General features: G+C 47.7%; 1 protein-coding gene across 1 annotated transcript in view; it reads left to right on the forward strand.

Annotated features, from left to right (window-relative positions):
• The window catches only part of PWP1 (PWP1 homolog, endonuclein), a 312,398-nt gene that overhangs the window by 272,294 nt on the left and 17,305 nt on the right, over window positions 1-22,799 (forward strand). The window lies entirely within an intron of this gene.

The raw sequence follows: 22,799 nt of genomic DNA on the forward strand, positions 1-22,799 counted from the left end.
TCCAATGACTCAAACAATTAATAGTAATAATATATTATATTAAAATATTTTATATTTATCCAAATGTCTCAACCATAAGTGCAGAGGAGCTGGTCGATCCTCTGCCTAAACACAAATCAGAAGGATGTTTTGTAGCAAGATAGTTCACCTCAACGGCTCTTGTAGTGGTGTAGCTGGATAACCAATATTTGTTACCGAACCTTAAAATTATGACTGGATCCCCATACATTTGGATCTGTGACAATAAGGTCAGACACAGATCCTTGCAGTCACTGGATTAGTCCACTGAGGACCAGATGTAACGCTGAAATGAGCAGAATTTCAGCGTTTGCGAGTAGGTATTTGGCTGAGAGCAATGTAGGTGAGTTTAAACCTACTAGCAAATGAAGGAATCGCAAAAATTTGCGATTCCTTATTTTGCTCTTGCAATTAAGGAATTGCGATTCCTTAAATGCAAAGTAGGTAGCACAAAAGAAAGTGCACTTTAGCTTAAGGAATCTCAAATTACCACCAACTTCAAGTTGGTGGTAATTAGCTATTTCCTGTAAAAAAGCACTTTTTTGCATTTTTTAAAGTGCCATGTGGCACACATTTATGCCCTTAGGGAATGTATGTGTGCCACATGTGCACACATGCACATTTCAGGGGTGCAACAGGGTGTCCTTTTGACACCCTGGCACCCTTGAAATAGCTCCCGCTATTTGCGATTCCTTAATACCGAATCGCAAATAGTGAATATCTTCCCATTCATTCCTATGGGCCTCCTAGCCATAGGAATGAATGGGTAGGTATTCCTTATTAACGAATCTCAATTTGCGATTCGTTATTAAGGAATTTTAAGGAATCGCTAATATTTTAGCGATTCCTACCTACATTCAATTTAGCGAGTCCTTGATAGCTATGCGGTAAAAATCGCTATTAAGGACTCGCTAAATTGAATTTACCTACATCTGGCCCTAAGTCATTAAAAAGTGTTATGTAAAGGACTTTATGGTTTGGGGAAAAGCTTGATTTATTGTTCATGGTATTCTTTGTGCTGATAATTCAAGAATACTCATCTGTCGTACACAATTTCAGAAAACTACTTAAAGATACTGAAAACATTGTCAAGTTTTCATTTGTTTCCTTTGCCAATTCACAACTGTGAACATCTGCAATGTAATGGGGTATTCCACTGTTTTGGTGTATAAACCGGCTAACATTAACATTCCTCTTTACTTGGCACAAAAAAGTGGAGAACCTGAAAGAGCAGTAACTTAGGTGAAGCCATCTTACTCACTTTCCTTTTCTAAAGCGGTCTCATAAATGAACCGATGCATCATTCACTTGCTTTTAAAAATGATTAATTTCCTCAGTAGGCCACCATTGTAGTTGCTTGAGTGAGTTCAGACCACAGGTAAATTTTGGAGCTGCAAACAATCTAGCTGCCACAGAGTTTTAAATCATCGGGAAAAAAAAAACTGCAAATGAAATAATAAGATTTGTGGCAGTCCAAACTGGTATAGAAACTCTTCCATGTTGTAATCGAGAATGGACTTTGCTGGTCCCACTCTGTTCTTACGAGATTTTAAACAGTACACCTGCCTGATTGGCAAAATCAGAGACAAAGCTCTCAACATAATTATTACATTTTGTTAAAGTGTGAGCAATACCTACAGTATTTATGTGCTCAAGACAATATATAGTTAGATCAGCTTTGGGATTATTTAATCATAATTTAAAGATGCATTTCACACATATCTGGATTTATGTAGGATGTGGGGAGACCATGAGAGGAGAATATTCCGTTATTTCCTCGAGGTCTGTACTCAAACAGAAGGCTTTAGCAGACATATCACATTAACTCAGTAAACTTTGTGCATATGTGTGTATTTGTATGGGGGTTGGGTGGGTGTGTGTGTGCCCACTGCTGTCTACCTTTTTACATACAGAGGCATCAGCAATGTCCCTAAAAATGAAAGCGATGCCCTCCTTACCCTTCCGTTACCTGATGGACAATCCTGCCTGACAAAATCATATCTTGTAAAGTACAGTTTCTGCTGTCTCTAAGCCTAATGCTCTTGCACCCAGATTTCTTCCACCAAGAATATATTGAATTGATTGTTGACTTTTCTCTTGTTGCTTACTATTACCTGTTGTGCAGGCATCCAGTTTATTCCAAGCTTTTAAATAATATACCTTCCTTGGTGTTTCCACCCTTACTCCTCAGTGCTAAAAGATATTTTCTCTTGCTTAAGGTTAGCCTCCCGTTACTCCCCTGCTTCACTAGACTAGTGGTTCTTAACTTGTTGTCTGGGGACCCCTGAAGATCCTTGAAGTATACTCACGGAGCCCACGATTGCTTAGAATTTTAAATAACGTTTGAGGCATGTGAATGAAAGAATGAGAATGTGAGGGGACTTATAGAGGACACGCCTACTCAAGAGTGTCCTGGCGCTATACAGACAGTAAAAAGAAGATGATACAGAAGATGATTACTGAGAAAAAAGCCAGGTTTTAAACTTTTGTTTTAAATCGGCTTCAGCCTTTGTTTGATGCAGGTTAAAAGGGAGCTTGTGCCACCATACAGAGCCCAGGAATGAAAAAGAACAACCTCCCGCAGTGGACAGACAAACGTTAGGGACCTTAAACATATGATTACTGGATGAGCGTAAATCTCTGGCAGGGCTATAGAAAGCAATCGTAGCCGAAATATAGTTCGGGTTAGAATGATGGAGAGCCATATGCTTTAAGAGTGCTACTTTAAGGGGGCGTGGCCTGCAGCCAAAGAAAATGGCCGCATACTAAGTAGGCTGCACTAGCAGACCGCAGCGTATCACCCCAAATCCGTCATTATCCGTATACCACTGGACACCCACCTGCAGGCAAGGCGAAGGGGCAGTGGTGAGCAGCGATTGTCCGGTCCAAGGCTGCCCGATTACGTCTGACGGCGGAGGAGTGGAAACCGTGCAAGTGCTGGCCGGGACGAGAAAATGGCGCCCGCCGCCCTGAGGTGATCGGGGACGGCGGAGTGGACGGCCCTGTTGCGCTGCTGGGCCGGGTGGTGCGCGGTGGCTGGCCCAGAGGATGGCGAGGCGTGAGCGCTCTCCGTTGGAGACAGTGCGAAGTGGCTGGGCCGTCTGGGCAGCGGGTGTGCCGGATGCCAGATTGCGCCTGAAGTACAGCGGATGCGGCCCCCCGCACGGGAAGGCGCCTGCGGGGGGGCCCGTGTGCGGTGCTGGGGCTGGCCTACTGAGGACTGCAGCGGCGTGCGTGGAGAGGCATCTATGTGTCTTGAATGGTGGCGGGCCTGACGGTGGTGGCCGGCGAGAAGACGGGGGACGCTCGGGGGCCTGTCGGGGCCCCGCTGAACTAGAGGCTTGTGGACTGTGAGGATCCTGAGCGCGGCGGCGCCCAGAGCTGGTGGGGGCGGTGTGCTGGCCGTACGAGGATTGCCAAGAGGGAGCGGAGGCGGCTGATTGCTGGAACAGAACCCGGCGCAGTGGGCTCGCGCTGGGCCCCTGCGTCCTTACACCGGGCGCCTGTGGATCTGGTTGCTTCGCCCATTGCCCGGGGCGGGCACTGGAACTGTGCAGAAGTGCTGCAGACCCCGTGGTGGTCCCGCGCTAGGGGCCCTGGCGCATCGCTGTCTTGGAGGTAGCCTGGCTGATGGGCGTTCCTGGGTCCCTGTGGGGTCTCTTCAGCTTGGATAGCCACTGTACCAGGAGGGGCAGCGCAGGCCTGGACTGTGGTGGAGGTGAAAGGTGGTGTCCAGAGGACGGCATGTACTGAGGTGGCGTTGGGCCCCGGGTGTGACAGGTCAGCGCAGGCCGGCCGACCTGTTGATAGAGTAGTGGGGCCGCTGACTCCGCCGCGGGTGGACGGGCTGCTGCTCGGTTCGGGGTCCGACCTGGGCCTCAGACAAAGTGGGCCTGGGTGGCCTGAGAGCCGGGTACACTGATTGGCCTACTTCAACGGGACTCCCGCCATGGGTCGCAATAAGTTGGATTCAGTCACGGAGGAGGTCAACCTGCTTCGAGGGGATTTTCGTAAGATGTCGGAGAAGGTGGCGGCAGCGGAGAGTGGTATTGGGGGATTGCAGGCTAGAATGAAGAGAATGGAGGAACAGATCGCTTCTCTCACCAGAAACCAAGCAAGCGTGATGGCCCGCCTGGAGGGCCAGGAAGGGCGGGCCCGACGCAATAACCTCTGCATCGTGGAGGTTCCGGAGGGAATGGAGGGTCCGTCCATGGACTGCTTCGTAGAGGACCTGATCCTTAATCACCTTAAGCCAAAACGCTTTTCTAACTTCTTCTCCATTGAAAGGGCTCAACGCGCGCTGGGGGGGAGGCCTAAGCCTGGGGCGCCTCCGCGCACCATAATAGCCCGTATCCTGAATTACAGGGATCGTGACGCCATCTTGCAGGCATCGCGAGTGTCTGGGGACTTGCGGCTAGAGAACGCCACCATTCGCTTTTTCCCCGACTTCACGTTACACGTCCAGCGCCTCCGCAGATCCTTCGATGGGGTCAAAAAAGCCCTTCGCGAACATGGTCTGAAATACATGATGTTATTCCCGCCACGCCTCAAGATTATGGACGGTGATAAGGCATACTTCTTTGACTCTCCGGCAGAGGCGAGCGACTGAATGGAAGGCAGGCGCGCAGTGGGCCGTCAGGGTGGTCCACGGAGATCGGCCTCTGGTCGCACCGGGCAGGAGGCCCGGGCACAGCATACGCCACCACGAGAGCACAGAGAGGATGCACAGACTCCTTTAAAGTGACCAATGTGCCTTAGGGTTGCACGGGGTACGGGTAGGAAGGAGAATGGGGGTGTGGGGTGTTGTCTGTGACTGGGTTCTCTCTCTGGACGTTGGGGGGGGGGCGAGTATGAGGCGGGATGCCTGGCGTGGGGCTGTAAACATAGGCTGGCGGTTCAATTGCTGCGCCTGGGCCGGTGGATGGTCTTGTCATCTAGGGGTGGGGGAGAGAGGGGGCTTGACGGGGTTGCTATGGGGTCCATTTCGTTGTGTTGCCATTGGGAAGTGCACTCCGTCAATGCAGTATGACATTTTCTGCGGACTGTAGGCTCATGTTCCCTTGTTTTGTGGACACTGGGGTGATGGGGCGACAGGCACTCTGTGAGTTTTCAGGGTGGGTGGTTGGGGGCCCACTTAGCATGGAGGCAGGGAGGGGGGTTTGGGATGGGTGGGGACGGTTGGGGTTGGGGTTGGGGGGTTGTTTCTGTTTAGCTCATGGTTGCTCACACTTCAATGCATGGCTGGGTCGTCGGCGAGGCAGACTTGGAAGAAGGACGATTTCGCTAAATCATGGGGCCTGGTACGGGACGGGGTGATAATCACAACTGCGAATCTGGACGTGGAATGTAAAGGGGTTGGGCAACAAGATCAAGAGAACACTGGTACTACAACACGTGAAGCGCCACTCCCCAGACGTGGTGCTCCTTCAGGAGACGCACCTTCGGGGCAACAGGTGCAAGGCCTTAGACCGCTTTGGCTATAAGTTGGTGGCTCATTCGGGGTTCACGTCGGGTTCCAGGGTGGTGGGGATCCTTATTCGAACCGCACTGCCCCGGATTATTAATAGCGTATGGACAGAGGACTCGGAGTGTATGGTGTCGGTAGCAGGTAAATGGGAAGGGAGGCTCCTCGTTCTCTGTTCTTGTTATGTTCCGCCCGGCCTTCAGGCCTCGACGTTTCAGAAGCTGGGGGTTCACCTGCTGGGCCTCCCTCATGGCCTCCTCGTTCTCGGCAGTGAAACAAACGTGGTCATGGACGCTGACTCTGATCGTTCAGGGGTGCGGGTGGGCAATAGTGGGGAAATGGGATTGCGGGGCTTTATGGCAGCGATGGGCCTTGGAGACGTATGGCGCTCGCTTCATCCCTCCCAACGGCAATACACGTTCTACTCAGCTAGACCTGGGTCCTTCTCTAGACTAGATCATATTTTTGCCAGGGAGGACCATTTGGGTGAATTTGCGGACTCTTGCATTCTGGCCCGGGGAATCTCGGACCACTCCCCAGTGGAGGTGGTCCTCATAGGGGCAACAACCGCTAGGGCGACCTTTCCCAGGCTTGACCCATGGCGTCTTCGGGATGACCCCACGAGGGATAAGCTGTGGGAATGCTCTCGGCAGTACTTTGCTGAAAATCAGGGTTCGGTAGACTCCCAGCTTACCGTGTGGGAAGCGTACAAAACGGTCCTTAGGGGCCAAAAGAAGGAGGAATCGCGGCAGATTCAGCAACTGGAACGGGAAATAGAGGAATTCGACAGACCTGGCCCACGCCCTGGCACTCAAGCAGCAGGAACTTCGGTCACTAGCCGAGGGCGAGGCACGGGCTTACTCCCTGGCCACACAGCGCAGGATTTACAATGCAGGGGACAAGAGTATGAAATTGTTGGTATGGCTTGAGCGCCGAGATCGTGAGAGATCTTGGGTGGCAAGGGTGAGGGATGCTTCTGGGTCTTTGGTAGACACGGGTGTGGCCATAGAGGAAGCGTCCCACTATGAGGGGGTCTACTCACCGGTATGCACCAGGTCGGAACGGGATTGTGAAGAATTCTTGAGAGATTTTGCACTTCCGACTCTCACAGGATCAAGCGAGCCATCTGGATTTCGCCCTAACGGGGGCGGAACTCGGGGAAGCCCTTAACTCCCTGCAGGCAGGGAAGGCACCGGGGCCTAATGGGATCCCTGTGGAACTATACAGGAGCCACGCTAGTGTGATTATTGATCCACTGTTCCTTGAGGCCCGAGAGGTGGGTAGGCTCCCGTCGGATCAGCGAGAAGCCACGATAGTGGTCATACACAAGGCTGGGAAACCGGCAGACCTATGTTCATCATACCGGCCTATCTCGCTGTTAAACATGGAGGCCAAGGTTTTGGCTAAGGTCTTGGCGACGAGGTTACTGTCGGTATCCATGTAGATCAGTCAGGTTTCATGCCCCATAGGAGCACCCGGCATAATCTGAGAAGGATGTATGGAGTCCCGTACATGACTGAGGCGGTTGGTGATATTCAAACGGCCCTGATGTCCCTAGATGCATCAATGGCCTTCGATAGTATCGAGTGGCCCTACTTATTTATGGTCCTTCAGAAGATGGACTTTGGCCCGATTTTTTTTGTAGCTGAGTGCGGCTACTGTACGAGCAGCCGGTAGCGAGAGTGAGGGTGAACGGTGCGATGTCCCGAACGTTCCATCTGCGGACGGGGACCAGACAGGGGTGTCCTTTGTCCCCGCTGCTTTTTGCCCTCGCTCTCGAGCCGTTGGCGCATTGGATCAGGCGGGGCAGGTCTTTTTGGGGCTTAGCGCTCAATGACGATTGGGAAGAGCGTATATCTTTATACGCAGACGATATCGTCCTCTATATGGCCCGCCCATACCACTCGATCGCACAGGCATTACACCTTTTCGAGTTGTTCGGGAGCTACTCTGGCTTCTTCATCAATTGGTCCAAGTCTCTCATTTATCCCCTCTCGGGCCCGCCACCGAGAATCCCGACGGGATGCTCGGCATCGATAGAAACTGAAGGCTTCCGGTAATTTGGGCATTTATTTTACCAGAAAGAGTGCGGAATTCCTAGCTAAAAATATTGAACCGCATTTGGTGAGGCTTGCCTCTGAAGTGGCTCACTGGCGGTCCCTGCCTCTCACCATTGCTGGGCGGGCCGCACTGTTCAAAATGCTGGCTCTGCCGCGGCTCCTGTATGTCCTGCAGAACACGCCGTACCCAATCCCGAGTGGAGTGTTCAGGCGCATATCTCGATCGGAGGGTGGCAGCCCGAGGATAGCGATGCGTAAACTCACAGGAGAAGTGTGCGATGGGGGGTTGGCCCTCCTGGATGTCCAATTATACTATTGGGCTTCCCAACTGCAGGTGGTCAATGATTGGGTGTATGCGCCGGGCTCAGAAACTGCCTATCGGGTTGACAGGTATGTTATGCCGGGAGGCTCATGCGAGCCGCTCCTCTAGTCGCGCCGTTGGCGTGGAGCCCTGCCTTCGCATACGGGGGGTGGTACTGCAGCGCTGGCGGGAGGCGAATCGTTTCTTGGGGTGGGCTGGTGCCCTGATCGGGAGGACCCCTCTGTGGGTGGGGGATCACTTGCCAGAGGTTTAGGGACTCGGGGGCTTTAAGGGCTGGAGGTTGATTGGAATAGAGTATCTAGGGGATGTCTGGAAAGGAGAGGCCCCCAGATCCTTTGAGTACCTCCAACGAGAATTCCAAATGCACGAGTCCCAGTGGTTTCACTACCTTTGCCTTATGCATACCCTGCGGTCCCATGTGAGTCCAGACGCCTCCATCCCAGAGTATTCTCCCATGGAGGACAGGCTTTTGTTAGAACCCATCTTAGGCAGGCCTACGGCTACTATTTATCGTAAACTTATAAACAATATGCCTGATCCGCTGGAGTCCCTGCGGGAGAGGTGGGAGGTAGACATTGGTCGCCTCGAGAATGATGATTGGCAGGATGCTTTTCAAAGCACGTGCGAGGTGGCCATTAGGGTAAAATTCCGCCTGGTGCAGCTTAAAATCCTGCATCGGGTGTACTACTCGCGCACTCACCTTTTTGCATGGGGTTGGAGCTTGTCCCCTTTATGCGCGCGGGGATGTCAGTAGGAGGGGTCATTTTATCATATCCTCTGGGACTGCCCGAACATAGTACCCTTTTGGACGAAGGTAGCTCGGACGATGTCGGACGTGGTGGGTTCGCGGGTCCCGGTGGAGCCCAAATGGCTTCTTCTCATGATTAAAGGCCCCACAGACTGGTCCAGGTATCACGAAATTTGGCTTGTGCTGGCAGCCGGAGTAGCGAAACGTAACATTGCCAGTTGCTGGGGGGCGCAGGAGCCGCCGCAGTGGGATCAATGGCTCAGGGACTTGGATTGGTGTCAGAGGGCTGAAGAAACCATATATAAGGCCAGGGGCTGCGCAAACAAGTGGCAAAGGGTGTGGGGACCATGGAAGAGGTTTCGGAGGGGGGAGGCGGGGGGGGTCAATTATGAATATGTCCTTGGTTTATTATGTAGACTTTTATGGGTACCATGCACGGGAATTAGTCACTATGCATTGTAACGCTGGCTGTATTCTGTTGGGGACCGTGAGCAAAGTTAATAATAAGATCTATAAAAAAAAAGAGTGCTACTTTAAAAAGAATCAGTTTTCTAATCGGAAACCATCGCAAATTGCGCAAATGACAGGAAATATGTTCCTGTCCAGGCAAACCCAGAACCAGTCGTGCTGCTGCATTCTAAACGACCTGGAATCTATTCAGGAGATATTTTTGCAACTCTGTAGATAATGGTTTAGCGTAGTCTAATCTGGACATCACCAGGGCTCATACCACAGTAATCTTTGGTGTAAATGATTTTAAAAATGGAAACATTTTTTTGGCATTAGCAGGTTGCCAAAACAAACACCAACCACTGAGATAATTTGATTATGAAATGACATTTTATGATAAAATGTTATCCCTACGTTTTTTTTACAACAGCAGCTTAATTTGTCTGGTGAAGGTACCCCTGTAGGCCAATAGACCTCTAAGTTTAAGACAAGATTATGTCCAAAACTAAGCACCTCTGTCTTTTCTGTGTTTCATTTCAAATGGTTGCATGTCGGCCATTGAAAAACTACTGAGAAACAGGGCTGAATTATGTCTGAATTAATGGAAGCCCCTTTGTTAATGGTAAAGAGGATCTGGGTGTCATCAGCATAGGAAATAATCTTAGCCCCAAATGATTCCACTACCTTAGCTAAGGGGGGCAAGAAGAAGTTAAAGATAGTGGGAGTAAGTGAGGGACTCAGACTGACACCTTTCGACTGGTAGAAGAATAGAGGGGTAGCCAAACTTCCTGACTCCTGTCCTCTAGAAAGGACTTAAGCCAGTTCCAGGCATTATCTCTGCCAATGTCACCAAAGCGTGCAAGCAGTCTGTCATGTGGGACCGTGTTGCATGCTGCCGACAGGTCAGACAGTCCCAGGACTGCCCTGCAGTCCGCATCAATGGTACATCTTATACAATACGAGACCTCCACCAAGACAGTCTCAGTACTATGCCTTGTTCTAAAACCCTTTAGATGACTCAAGACCTGTCGATTGACACATTTTTCAACTATTTTAGCAGGCGCTGAAAGAAGGGAAATTGGCCTATAATTGCCTGGGACATCTGGATCAGCACTAGGCTTTTTTTAGTAGAGTAACGATTTTTGATCTCTTCCAACATGTAGGCACTGTAGCAGTGACAAGGGACATAGGCATCACCACAATCAGAACGGGGCTAATAGTGGCCACACCTAAAACCAAAATAGTAGAAGGACAGGGATCGTTAGGAGAGCCCAATTTAAGGTTTAAAATCGCTGTCCTAGAGACTTCCAGGGAGATAGTATTGAACTCCGAGAGGCCACAGGAAATCGGTGTAGCCATTTGACCTGCACAACCAAGAGTCACATCTAGAAATTACAGGAAGACTGTTCTGTATTGCTTGGACTTTGTTGTGGAAGAATAGTGTGAGTTGCTCACACCAGTCTACCGATGAAGCCTTACTTCTATGGCTAGCCAAAGGATTGGAAAATTCCTTCACAATCCTAAAAACTTTGCTGCTTTTTCTATACACCCCTCATCATACTTTCTCTTTGTGAGATTTATCAGGGTCACATATTTCTTTAAAACTCTTTTGTATAATATTTTTGAATCAAGGCTATAATTTTTTCTCCATGCCCGTTACGGTTTTTTACATAGGCGAACCAGGGATTAGAGATTGTTTTTCTACTGAAAGCGTTAGTGGGGAGAGGGGCTAGTTTCTCCACCGAAATACGCAACCAATGATAATATTCCGTCATGGCAGAATCAATGGAACCTGAGAGGGGTGGAATACTAACTTCCAAAGCCGCCTTCATATTGTCACCAGTAATTCTAGAGAAAGGACGAAATAGGGGCCATGTAACATCGCCCCGTTGGTCCGGACGGGAAGTAGACCAATTAAACTGGATCAAAAAGTGATCTGTCCAGACTAAAGGAATGGGGTCCGACAATGACAGATCAAAGTTAGAGATGTCATTTGTGGCTGTAGATACACATGCTTAGCATACGTCTGTCATCAAATGTTGGGCTCAGAAGTGTGCAAGTTGTTTTTCTTCGAAGAAGTGTTTTGAGTCACGAGGCATGGTGACTCCTCCTTCTTTTAATGCGCATGTTTCTCAGCTCCATTGTTAGATTGTTTTTTCCTGCCATCCGGTTCGAACGTGTACTCCTCTGCTCCATCTCTGCATCGCTGTTTCCTTGTATAGGCCTTAACGTCGTTATTGTCCAACATCGCGGTTATTTATAGCTCTACATCAGTTGCTTTTCGACGTCGACTCATTTCCAGATGACTGAGGCCTGGAGGGCTTTGCCCTTCAGGCCAAATCTTCATTTCTCAGTGTCTCGTATATGTCATGTTTATCTAGTGATGGAAAGGACGCCCCTTTGATTTTGCCCACGCTGTCACACCAAGTTTCCATTCCCCGACCAACATCTGGTGTGTAACTGTGCAAGATGCCTCGAGCTGTCCCAACGTACCGTCAACGACACTCAAGTAATCTTTGGGTCGAAGACTACCACCACGAGGCCCAAGCCCAGGTGTTGGCAATTGATGAGGGCACCTTTTCACATGATGACAGTTCAAAATCCGAAACTGTGAGTACTGTGCCTCATCCATCCCTGCCACAGCCTCAGTAAGCTATACCAGAAGGTCGGCCATCCTGTTCTCACCAATCAAAGTCTTTGCACAGGCTGCCATGGTCAGCACCAAACAGCAGTGTCAGACACGCCTAGACCCAGTCTGGCACTGAAAAAGCAGTATAAGACCCAAGCTCACCAGTCATAGGCCTGGAGCCGAGACTCAAAGTCAAGAGTCCTGGTGCCGAAATATTGATACGCCTCTGCGCCGAAAGCAAGTATCTCAGACCAAAGACACTCTACATTGAAACTCTTAGTGTCGAAAACCACTTTGAACCGTCTTACACCTTTGCCAAACAATAGGTCAGCTCTGAACCTCTTGAACCTGTGTTTCAACAGTTAAAGGAACAGCTCGACTCGATACAAAAACAGCTTGTTATACACCCCGACACTGGACGCATCCTGGCTACACCTCCCCATACAGGGGAAAAGCCAGCCAAAAGACAATTGATTTTTGAAGAAACTTTAGAGTTCCCTGCCCACCAAAGCACAGAAAGAAAGTAGATTAGACCACCAGTCCAGCACCACTTGTGGCCCACGGGCATTCTCCCCACCATCTTCACCTCCTGCAGACACAGTATTCTCCACAGGGTTCCATTCATTCTTTTGGGCAATACAGGGTTGATAGGGACAACTTCTCTATTCCTCCTCTAGACAAATTGTGGGTCACTTATGACACAGATCTACATACAGACACAGACCCAGATCTGTATCCGGCAAAGCCTTCCCCTCGAGACGATACCACTACCTACCATGATATAATAGGTAGGGCGGCCAGTAACCATATGGTTCAGCCCCACACCGAGCCACTGAAGGATGACTTTTTATTTAAGACATTTTCCTCCACACAATACCTGCAGATGCGCAAAGACATGCTAGGACATACAACAGCTATTTTTAAAGACCCAGTCAAAGCCGAGTCATTACACCAAAGGTCGATCAGAAATATAAACCGTCCCCTACCGACCCAACATACACAAAGGGCCACCTGCCACCTGACTATTTAGTAGTCGCAAAGCAAGGAAGAGAGCAAACTCACATACGTCTGGTGAGGCGCCCCCACCAGATAAAGAGCCTAGAAAGATAGAGGCTGCATGGGAAAGAGTGGCTGCCCAATTGGGCAACCAGTGGAAAATTGCCAACTCCTTTGGTCTCCTTTCACATTTTTACAGGACACACTGGGATGAAGTGGAAGGGATCCTCCAATATCTCCCGGAGAAGTGGGACAAACAAGCATTTGAGATTGCCTCAGAGGGCAAATTAATTGCTAACACATCTATTGGCGGTGCTCTAGACACAGCTTATACAGCCGCAACAGGCATAAACACAAGTTTCCTCATTCGACCGCATGCCTGGCTTAAGGTTTCAGGTTTCAAGACTGACGTGCAGCAAAATACCCTTGCACTTCCTTTTGTTGAGGAACATATCTTTGGCCCTCAAGTAGATACTCTACTTGAAAAAATTAAAAAGGACAATGGGACTGCCAAAACGATAACGACATTGAAACAACTGCGCAATAAGGTACTTTTCGTCATTCCCTCTATCGTGGAACAGCAAATCGACATCTTCAGACACCTCCACCTCCTATCAACGTCCCCAGACACAGACTAAATCACCTAGGGGATACTATAAATGTTCTTACAGAGGCAACATTTCTAGAGGCAGAGGCTGTTTCTCTAAACCATCTGCCACTGCCACAAAACCTTAAATTACCTGCCATCGCCCCGATCATAAGACACCTGTCTACGGAAGACTTCAACAGTTCTTCCCCACATGGCGAATATCACCTCTGACCGGTGGATATTATACAACATGGTAATTTCCTGGAGCTCACCTCAACACCTACAAACATTCCTCTTCGCAGCCACAGACTGTCAAGAGACCATCAGCAGATGCTTAAAGGGGAAGTAAAAGCTCTTCTTCAAAGGGGAACAATACAACCTGTGCCATTTCAGAAACAAGTCACAAGGGTCTACTCACTTTACTTCCTTAGACCTCAGACCACTACACAGGTACATTCTCTCAGAGCACTTCCACATGGTCACTCTGCAAGATATCATTCTACTACAACAACAAGGCGACTTCATGGCTGCATTTGACCAGAAGGCCAGCAACTCAAAATCCAATTCACCTGGCACATAGACAATAACTCCAATTTGTACTAAATGAAAAATACTTTTGGTTCAAAGTACTTCCATTTGGGGCACTAAAGCTCCCAGGGTGTTTACCAAATGTCTAGCAGTAGTAGCAGCTCATTTAATCTAGGAAGACTCCAAAGCGCGGGGCTCACAGGTTCGATCCCTGACGCCAGCAGCTGCTCAGCACCATGTGACTCTAGACAACAGCTCACTTAATCTCCCGACGGCCCCCCAGCGCCTTGAAACCTTAAGGGGTGATATGTTCGCACTTTATAAATAGATATTAGAATTACATTTATTCTAGCAAAACATACACGTTTTCCTTCATCTGGACCACTGGCTAATCAAGAGCACAAATTATCAGAACTGTTTTCAAAACACTCAAGCTACCATAAGCTTACTTCACCAACTGGATTTCACAGTCAGTGCACTCAAGTCCCACCTACAACCATACCTTGGAGCCATCCTCAACCCACAGGCAGGGATAGTTTTCCCAAATGCAGTAAGGATTCAGTCCTTTTAGATACTTATGCCACAGTTTCAGCTTTACCTGCAGATAGCGGTAAGAAAAGTCATGAGCCTCCTAGGCATCATGGCATCATGTATAGCCATAGTGCCTCAAGCCAAACTCAATATGTGACCGTTGCAGGGATGCTTAGCATATCAATGGACTCAAGCAGGCGGTCACCTAGAAGATTTAGTTCTTGCCACAACAGAAAACGCCAAAAGCAAAAACTTTGCCTCCAGGTTGCCCAAGGGCAACGCACTATGGATGAGTTGGTCAGGGATATTTGCTTACGGTTTTCCACCTCTCCCACTGCATCCGTTTATAATTCTAAACTTCGTTAGACATCTCTAACCCTCATCCTAGAAGCTCCCACATGAGTGAGACAACCATGGTTCACCACACTATTTGAACTGTCAGTAGTTCCACACCAGGTACCTCCCAACTGGCAGAACTTTGTAACCCAACACCTGGGAGCAGCAGGCATCCAAAGCCAAGATCTCTCAGTCGTGTAATCTGGCTCCTGAGGCCTTAGAATTTGGATACTGAAATCTACCTTAACAGTGTAAAGAAGCAAGAAGACGTACCACTAGAGCCTGTTATGCGGCAAAGTGGAAAGTTTTGTTCACTATTTCCATTCAAAAACATTTTGACCCCTTAACGGCAAAGGCTCAAGACATTGCCTGCTGCCTACTCCACTTACATACCTCTGCGTTAGCTTTCATTTCCATCAGGCTTCACCTAACGGCAGTCGCCATATGTCTGAAAAATAGAGAACACACCTCTATATTCAGAATTCCTGTAAACAAAGCTTTTTGTGGGGGCGTCAAAAGAGTTATCCCACCTAGGGCATAGCCATCCCCTACTTGGAATCTCAACAGTGTTTTAACAAGTTTAATGAGTCCCCCATTTGAACTTCTATGCTCATGCCCTCTCCAGTTTCTGTCCTGGGAAGTCGCATTCCTCACTACTATCACTTCACTCAGATGTGTCAGTGAGCGCTCTGCATTAATTCTAAAAGAACCATTTTTCCAACTCCATAAAGACACGGTGGTACTATGTACCAACCCTAAATTCCTCCAAGAAGTGGTCTCACAGTTCCACTTAAATCAGTCTATTGAGTTACCAGTATCCTGACTCAGTTGCGGAAAGAGCTTTACACACACTGGATGTTAAATGGCCTCTTATGTATGATATTGACAGAACCCAGTTATTTAGGAAAAACACAACTTTTTGTTGCATTCTCAAAACCACATAAAGGAAGAGCTATTTCTAAATCAAGTATTTCACGTTGGATTGTAAAATGTATCCAAACTTGTTATGCTAAAGCCAAACAAACTCTACCTATCCCTCCAAGAACTCACTCTACTCGCCAAAAGGGAGCTTGCGTGGAATTGTTAGGGACTATACCCATGGCTGACATATTTAAGGAAGTTACACCGACCACACAGCACACATTATTGCAGTGTGAATCTTTTCTGGATTCACTATGCTGTGCATTATTCCGCCATCTAGTGGTTGGATCTGGAATTGTAGTATTTCTTTTTTTTTTTTCGTGGCCTGGTGGGCGTCGACTTACCACCATTGGTGTCCTTCTGTGACGTCGACGTGCTTCCTCCGCAAGTTCCCACCTTTGGTCGCCATCTTCAGATTCTTTTTTTCTGCCGTTGGGTCTGGATCGAGACAGAAGGAGCTCCAGAACTTTGGAGAGAAGAATCCACGAAAATCAGCTAGAAGAACAGGAAAACAACTTATCGACACACCGGCCTTCGAGGTGGTGAACCGGGATGCAGAGAAGGGGGAAAAACACCATAACTTCGAGGTTTATGGAGAATGCGCACACAGGGGGCTCCCTGGGCGCTGTAATGGACAAGATACTATTCAAGTTCTGCGACAATTGCCACCACAAGTACGCACAGAAGGACCAGCACCCGGTCTGTAACCTTTGCCTGCCGCTAGACCACCGCTCCGAGGATTGCAACGCATGCTCGGCATTCAACCGAAGACCTTGAGGGTGAGGGAAATGCAAAGAAGAGCGAATTACAACATGCAGGGTCAAGGACCACCACCATCGCTTCGAGACCTGGGCCTCTCCAACGAGGAACAGGACAACGTCACCGAAGGGCCCGAGGGCGAGATGGACGCGCACGTCCAAGTCGTTGATGCTGAAAAAAAAACTGAAGGAGGTAAGAGAGACAGCGACCCCAAAACAGTCGACCGAGCCCTGAAAGAGTGTCTAAGTCCTCAAAAATAGCCCTGGCGTCGAAACATTCGGCGACCACGTCCAAGGACAAACAGTGCGTCAGTTCCTTTGACAAGGACTCCCAGACGGCAAAACCCCTTGATAAGAAGAAGTCGGCAAAGAGCAGTCACGAGAAAGACTCCTCGACGTCGAAGAAAGAGAGGGTGAAGCAAGCTTCAACTTCAATGTCGACCAGCGCCAAGAGAAAGCCCGAAAATCTCGACATCGAAGCACAAGCGTCGGAGCGCGAGAAGAAAAAGAAGAGGCTCGAAGCCGAAATGGCAAATATCTTGCAGCACAAGAGAGATTTTGAGGAGATAATGATGCAATTCAAGATAACGTCGAAAACCTCCACACTACCTGAAAGAGACCTCGAGGAACTACAGGTTCCTACTACCCCACAGCCGGCTGACATAGAGGAGGAAGAAGAATACTACTTTGAAGCCGAGGGAGAAAAAGAGGACCAAGTGTGCTGGACCAGGGAAAGGAAGCCTTTAAGGAACCTGCCACATGCAAAGCAGTAACACCAAGAGGTGAGAAAAAATACAAGCACTCCTTCAAGGACCCAATTTACATCAGAGGTTCATTGCCTGCTGACTCTATAATAGCTTCCACAGCCAGAAAGAGGGCTAATGTACCCACTAATGTGGGCCCACCACCAGACAAGGAGAGGAAGAGGATGGATCTCACAGGAAGGAAGATGAAACGAAGTGCCGCTGTTGAGTGGCACATAGCGAACTCAAACGCATTGATCAATAGGCATGCATACCAGCACTGGAAGGAGGTAGGTGAACTGCTCAAGAATCTGCCAGACCAGTTCCAGAGAAGGGCAAGCCAGAAGAGGGGAAAAACATGGCCAATACATGTTTGAAATCAGCCCTAGATGCTGCGGAGACAGCAAGCAGGCAAATGATCGGGGTTACGAAGAGAAGACACGCCTGGCAAAGAATCTCAGGGTTCAAACCAGAGGTTCAGAATAACATCTTAAACACCCCGTTCAATGGAGAACAACTGTTCGGAACAGCTGTGGATGACAAGCTAACTCAGCTGAAGAAAGAAAATGAAACTGCAAGGTCCATGGGGGCACTACAATTCAGAGGTATGCGTAGGGGGACACCATCGCGGAGACCAGCAGGCAGGGGTAACCACCAGCCAGTAGCCTTACACCAGACCTTTCAACAAGGTTACCAAGGAGGGAACCAGGGTCAACAACAGGGTCAACAACTACAAGGTTGGCAATACCAACAGGGGAGGCAATCCTTTCGAGGGCGCACTCGAGGAAGAGGCCAACAGCAAAGAGGGGGACAGCAACCCACCTCCACGTGACTGCACTACAACCTTGGCGCACACTCTAAAAAGATCTCAGAGGGCGCAACAACAAATAGACAAGCAAAAACATCAGGTCCCAAACAACAAGGAATACCTCCAACATGCAACGCCAGTGGGAGGCAGAATAGGAAACTTCTTCCAGGAGTGGAAGAGGATTACATCTGACAAATGGATATTAAACGTAATACGACACGAATACTGTATAGAACTGGCAAAACAACTGCCAGGCTGGAAACCAAATCACAAGGTTCATTCAAAAGGAACTGTCTCATTTGCTCATAGACGCATAAGAACTTCTACACAAAAGGGCCATAGAGAGGGTGCCTCACAAGGAAAGGAACAAGGGGGTGTATTCGACGTACTTCCTCATACAAAAGGTGGATGGAACATTAAGACCTATACTAGACTTAAGGTTCCTATACAAGTTCATAAAGACTCAAAAATTCAAAATGTCATCCTTACAAGAAGTAATACCTCAGATACAGGTAGGGGACTACATGACAACTATAGACCTAAAGGACGCTTACTTGCACATCCCCATGAACAACAGACACAAAAACATACTCAGATTCGTAATCAACAAAACGCACTACCAATTCACGGTGCTAGCGTTCGGACTCAAGTCGGCACCAGGAGTGTTCGCAAAATGCCTAGCAGCAGTAGCAGCCCACCCAAGAAGGCAGGGAATCCACGTTTACCCATACCTAGACGACTGGTTAGTAAGAGCAAGCACATACAACCTTTGCAAACAGCACATACAAAGGGTCATAGAGACTTTGTTCCAGCTTGGTTTCTCAATACATTGGGAAAAGCCATCAATAACACCAGAGCAGGTGAAAATATCCTTAGGGGCAGAAATCGACACAACATTAGGGAAGGTGTTCCGAGCACAAAGATGACAGTAGCAATACTGAAGGAGAAACATCTATACCTCAAGGGGCAAGCTCTGACAGTGAGGAGAGTGGGGAAACTACTAGGGATGATGGCTTCATGCATTCATCTAGTCCCAAACATTCGACTGCACATGAGACCATTCCAGGAATGGATTCAACAACAAAGGTCACAGGCAACAGGGAGATGGGAGGATCTAATGGTTGTCACACAAATAGTTCTTTAGGAGATGACATGGTGGAACAGGAAGAACATAACACAGGGGAGACCTTTCACACAACCAACTCCTGCAGTGACCATTACAACAGACGCTTCCCGACTGGGGTTGGGAACGCACATGAACAACCTCAAGGTGAGGGGTTTATGGACACAGCAGGATGTGATAAAGCACATCAACTTCCTAGAGTTAAAAACAGTGTTTCTAGCCTTAAAAGCCTTTCAGAAGGAGCTTTACGGAAAGAGGGTGTTGATTGAAACAGACAATACAACCACAATGTTTAACATCAACAACCAAGGAGGAACACAATGATTAACACGGTCAACCCTAGTCCAGGAGCTATGGAGATGGGCTATCCCAAGGAACATAGACTTACTAGCAGTTTATCTTCAGAGGAAGGACAATGTAGAAGCAGACCGAGTGAGACGACAAACATCAGCATCCCACAAATGGGAGATGAATCAATCCGAGATTCTGAAAATCTTCAAAAAGTGGGGGACTCCGCAAATCGACCTGTTTGCAACACCCCAAAATGCAAAATGCCAACACTTCGCATCCAGACAACCATGCGCACAGTCCATAGGGAATGAGCTATGGATAGACTGGTCAGGGACATTTGCTTACGCCTTTCTCCCGATACCACTGCTGCACAGGGTACTCAACAAGTGCAGGATCAACCGCATGACACTGATCCTCATAGCACCACAGTGGGCCAGGCAAACCTTGTTCTCACAGATAATGGAAATGTCGCAAGGCACAAGGCATGAGTTCCCCAACAGGAAGGACCTCCTAGCTCTGCAAAACAGAAAGGTGCTACACCCAGAACCAGAGAGCCTAAGCCTGGCGGCGTGGCTCCTGAGAACTTAACATTTTCTCACCTCAAACTACCAGAGAGCACAATGGTAGCACTCGGAGAGACGAGAAGACCTACAGCAAGAAAGTGTTACACAGCAAAATGGAAATGTTTCTCACTTTGGTGTCGTAAGGAAATACTTTCATGAAAGATCACAAGGGGATCAACAGTACTAAAATATTTAACATTTTCGCTACAGGAGAAACTAAGCTATGCATCTATAAGGATACACTTGGCAGCAATTGTAGCTTATACAAGAGGAGAAACAGGGAAGAGTTTCTTCACATCTCAAGTGGTCAAGATATTCCTGGAAGGAGCACAGAGGATAGCACCTCCAAAGAGTGTGCCACCACCCACATGGAACCTCAACGTGGTACTCGCACAAATGATGATAGCGCCATTCGAGCCAATCCACAAAGCAACTTTACAGATGCTCACGCTGAAGACAGCGTTTTTAGTGGCAATAACATCACTACGTAGAGTAAGTGAATTGCAGGCTCTAACACTACAAGAGCCCTACTTCCAAGTACATAATGACAGTCATGAGAACGGACCCACATTTTATGCTAAAGTTGGTATCTAATTCCATATTAACCAAACAATACAAATACCAAGTTTTTTCCAAAACCTAAAAACACAAGCAGAAAGAGCATTGCACACCCTGGACGCCAGAAGGGCAGTCATGTACTACATTGAGAGAGCAAAGGAATGCAGGAAAACAAAGCAGTTCTTTGTTTCATTTGAAAACAGTTTTCTGGGACAACCAGTCACAAAGAATACCATTGCAAGATGGATCGTACACGTCATACAGTTGTGCCACAAAACAGTCAGGTCAAACCTTGCAAGGAGCACCGCACACTCACTCAACAAGGAAGAAAGGAGCAACAGTGGCTTTCCTAGCAAACACACCTATTCAGGACATTTGCCAAGTGGCAACATGGTCTTCAGTGCACACGTTCACAAAGCACTCCAGCTTGGACATTCAGATGAACAAAGAAGCACAAGTAGGACAGAAGGTCTTACAACATATATTCACAAACCAGCGTTCATCTTCCACCCAGCCACCACAAGACTAGCAAACCGCTACAAAGTCTATGCACAGCATAGTGAATCCAGAAAAGATTCACGCTGCAAAACGTATAGTTTCTTACCTGTTGGTGTAGTTTTGCAGCTTGAAGACTTTTTTGGATTCACTAGCGAACCCACCCGCCTCCGCCAAGATAACACAGGATGAATAAATAAAGGGAAACTAGAACGGACATTCAACAAAAATAAATCCGAAGATAGCGACCAAAGGTGGGAGCCTCCGGAGGAAGCACGTCGACGTCACAGAAGGACACCAAATTGTGGTATGTCGATGGCCACCAGGCCATGAAAAAAAAAAGAAATACTAAAATTACGGACCCAACCACTAGCTGGCGGAAAAATGCACAGCATAGTGAATCCAGAAAAGTCTACACCGACAGGTAAGAAACTATAAGTTGCTAAACATTACTGTATAGGTGTCAACAAGCCAATGTGGGCCAAGTGGTTCTAAGAACTTTATTTCAAACAATTGCAGCCCCCAGAGGTTAGCCATCGCATATAGAGGAAAACTGCTTCACAGTCTATGCTAAGCATGTGTTTCTACAGCTACACATGCCTCAAACAGAAAATGTTATTTACCCAGTAAGCTTCTGTTTGTGGCATGTAGTGCTGTAGATTCACATACACCCACCCTCCTCCCCGGATATCTGTGTGCATTGCAATTATAAGTATTTACATATTACATTATTTTCACTTGGTCATCTCACTATGATACATTATCTTTACACTCCATCTTCACCCGCCAAGAGAAAAACAATCTAACAGTGGAGTTGAGGACCATAAGCATTGAAAGCAAGAGGAGGAGACCCCATACCCTGTGAGTCGAAAAATGTCTTTGAAGAAAAACAACTTGCGCAATTCCAAGCCCAACACTAGATGGCGGACTTATGCTAAGCACATGAATCTACAGCACTAGATGCCACAAACCGATGCTTACTGGGTAAGTAAAATTTTCCTTACAGATTGATGTAGTGTATATAAATACAAAAAGAAAAATGTACAATTGCAAATTTTAAAATGTTCTGTAAAAGTGAAGGAATTTGAAATTGGAGGCTAAAAAGTAAGTTAGTATCCTCAGATTGAATCGTGGGAGCAGTGCAATTGCATCATAAGGAATATAGTATGGATGATGAGTGACCTCCATTCAATTTAGAAAAGCTCCAGTCTTTTTATTAATATTAATATTTTGATTTTCTTTTCTATTTATCTGTGAATTAAATAAAATGTTTCATCACTCATGTATTTGTTTGGTGAATGCTTGTTTCTGTATTTTTTGTGTATTTTGTTGTGGTTCAACTCATCAAAAATGCTTAGACAGGAGTCCCCGGCTTCCAGACTCAGTGGTGGTCCCTGGATTCCAATAATGATTCAGTGGGGGTCCAAAGAAGTCAAAAGGTTAAGAAACACTGCACTAGCTGGTATGACTGGTCGCTGAACCTATTCTGTTCCTTAAAGGCCCAGCAGATCTTGCCTTTGGTTCACAACACCACTAACACAGATGCACTTTCTGTGCCAAATATGGCAAAATAAGCCTCAACATTACCAAGAGTAGGATTAAAAATGAAACTGAGATAATAAAACATGGGGAAAACAAAGAGCTGTCTAGTTCACTGAATCCAGGGATTTGCTAGCCAACTGCATTAGCTGTTTGCCATAGCAATTTAGTGTCTAAAAAGGGAAGTCTGTACCTCTAAATATTATCTCATTGCCATGCAGAACAGGTACTGCCCATGAGTTGTGGCCATGCTGAGTAGCTTTCACTCATACTTGCAGCATCCACTGGACACATAGGGCACCAAGCTCTTTATGCAGCTGAGGCCCCCT

This window comes from Triturus cristatus, chromosome 4_1, assembly GCF_964204655.1.
Source record: "Triturus cristatus chromosome 4_1, aTriCri1.1, whole genome shotgun sequence".
NCBI lineage: Eukaryota > Metazoa > Chordata > Amphibia > Caudata > Salamandridae > Triturus > Triturus cristatus.